The sequence below is a fragment of the Gopherus evgoodei genome, chromosome 2, assembly GCF_007399415.2.
Source record: "Gopherus evgoodei ecotype Sinaloan lineage chromosome 2, rGopEvg1_v1.p, whole genome shotgun sequence".
NCBI lineage: Eukaryota > Metazoa > Chordata > Testudines > Testudinidae > Gopherus > Gopherus evgoodei.
Genome location: NC_044323.1, coordinates 113,843,193 through 113,846,106, shown reverse-complemented (window position 1 = coordinate 113,846,106; position 2,914 = coordinate 113,843,193).

Below are 2,914 nucleotides of genomic sequence, written 5' to 3'. Positions count from 1 at the left end.
GCTTTCAGGATAACACTGTTTGTATTCTAAAAAAGTTTCATGTTTAGTCTTAGAAGAAAGTGACTCATATGAGTCCTTACCACTGTCCTGTGATAGACCCGAATTCAGAAGACTGAAACATGCTCCGTTTTAATTTTTCTTTGTAAAAATTGTGCCTGCCCAGTAAATGCTTTCTGAATGTGTTTTCTTCATGCAAACAATAACAGGGTGCAGCCTGGTTAGAAGGCTACATGTTAAAAATAGTATAATCACATTGGTCATATTTATTCCTGGTACAACTCCATTGACTTTGATTAGCTTGCACTAGGGATGAGTCTGACCTGTCATCAACAGGAATTATTTGCCATAAAAAGGGAACTAAGATACCTTAGAGATGATACAAGCCATGGTTGTTATGCGTCTTGTAGAACATAGCCACTGCAACTAATGCAATGCATTAATGTGATGTACAGTAGATTTCTGTAAGTCCATGCTTATGTTACTATACTGGACATATTTACATGGAGTATTTCCATTCAAAGAGTAATAGCTGTGGTTAGCATACTGACCACACACAGCGCAGTCCCTGAGTTGATTAGTAGGGGTACTTTTTAAGCAATTAACAGAAGGGAGGGCTGTAACTGCTGAACCAGCAGTACAGGTGGACGTGATTTGCTGCTGACCAAGTTTCATTTGAACTCTTTGGCACACCTCTAAATCAGCCAAACAGATAGATTTTTAATTAGTTCTGTCACTTCGTTTTCCGCGTTCTTAATATATGTCAGACTGTATGTCAGGGAACATTAACATCAACTTCAAACTAGATGAAAATATCCATAGCAAGAATAAACTAATAAAAACAATAACAAAACATAATTAGGGTACAAACTGGGAGGTTGGCAAATTTATAAACGTGGTAAATCTGCATTCATGAGACTTAAGAGATTCACTTAAAATGAAAAATAAAATAGAACTAATTGGTTTGCAGTACATTTATGAAAACATAGAGCCAGATCCTTAAGCTCATACTTACTGGGATACTCCTTACTCATGTAAATTGCATCACAGAAATCAGTGGAGTTATACCAGGGGCTCCAAAACTTCTTGAAGCACAGCAAATACTTGACACAGGTGAAAAGCAAATTTTTGTGCCAGACATCACAATGAGCTAAATCTCACAGCAAAAGAAAAGAAAAGATCTTCACTTCAGACACCTTCCATTTATAATTGCACAGGACAAAATAGATCCTGTTAGTATCAATGCCCAAATCTATGGCACTTTTTGCATAGGTAAGGCTGCAGAATCAGCCCCACAAATAGTAATGCAGCATAAATAGCGGCACTCAAGGCAAGGTTAACCTGATAGCAAGAATATAGTATTTCATTGCTTTATTACAACAATATTTCAGAAGTCTAGTGATGGTGCTTATATGAATGTAGTTAACTAGATGCAATGCAATCTACATTTGAAAATATCTGATGTAACTGTTTGCAATAAGAATGTAGTAGTGTATTATAAAGTTTTGTCTTTAAAAGCACCAAAACAGATTTTCTATATATTTGTAATTTTCCATGATAAACCCTGGATAAACTACCTATTTTCTCTAGCTCTCATTCTACTAGGAATACTGTTGTATTATAGCAGGCATTATATCAGAAGTAATGTCAACATATAAGAAAAGGAAAACAGCTTTAATCATAGATTTTCAAGAAATTATCCTTTTTCGTTCTGATGAAAATGTCTAACATGTAAATAGGCTTAATCAGAGCAATATCATTTCCAGCAGTGGGAGTGCTAGCGGAATTAAGAATAGATGGACTGTCAGAGAGATGTAATAATGCTCAGTGGGACAGACATCTCCCAAGGCTTTATCAGCAATATTACAAACATGTGAATGGTGGAGACTGGTTGATTTAATAAAATGTTGCCATAGCACTAATCATCTGATTGCAAAACTCATTTATAAAGAAATGTTCTTTTTACATGTTTTACTGGAAAATATAATTTATTATCTACAGGTTCAAGTTTAAATGATAAGTACAAAAATCATGAAGGAACTATTTCTGAGCTTCAGTCACTTAACAATAATCGGACGAATCCAGAGGGTCAGACTCCACTTTTAATGGTTCTGCTGAGCTTAACTTTGAGCCCAGATCCTCTGAGTTACTGAGAACCCATGGGTGGCAGGTGAACATGCCCTTGGGGGAGGTTAGCCCCCAGCCCCTCCCCCTCTATCTGAGGCCCCTTTTGCTCCCCCACCAGAGCCTAGAGCACACCATGCCCCCTCCACCTTGTGTGCCCCAGCTCTGGACAGGCGGTGCTGCTGAAGTGCCCCCAGCCCCAGCGTGGTCTCAGTTCTGGGAGGATGGGTGGTGGCATGGTCTTGCCACCACAGCCCCGAGCCTGCCTGCCCCAACCTCTTGACCACAGAATGGAGCAGCAGGCAGAGGGGGGCCTGGTGGGTGGGGCCACGCTAGGTTGTTGGGGGAGACATTGCCTCCCCCTGCCTACCATACCTGCCACCCATGTGAGAACCTCCTGAGAAGTTTTGGGCTAGCCAGAAAATAATCATGAGGTTTCAAAATTCAATTTTATTCTGATGTGGAATGAATGAGAATTTTTGTGGTGGGGGGGGGAAAACTGAGAGAGCGAGACCTACTCACTGGTAGAATAGCCAATGGCTCAGTGGTTGGGGTATGCATCTTGGAGGTGGGAGACCAGGTTCAAATTCCAGTGCTAAATCAGGCAGAGCAGACATTTGGTCTACCACCTCTCAGGTGAGTGGCCTGGGCGATTGGCTATACTATGGCAGGTCTTGCTCTAAATTCCATTCTGATCCTGTGAAATGTTCCTGATGAAATTTTCTAAACTGATACATCTCCATGAAACATTTTTGTTGGAAAACGGATTTGTTGAAAATTGTTTGGCCAGTTC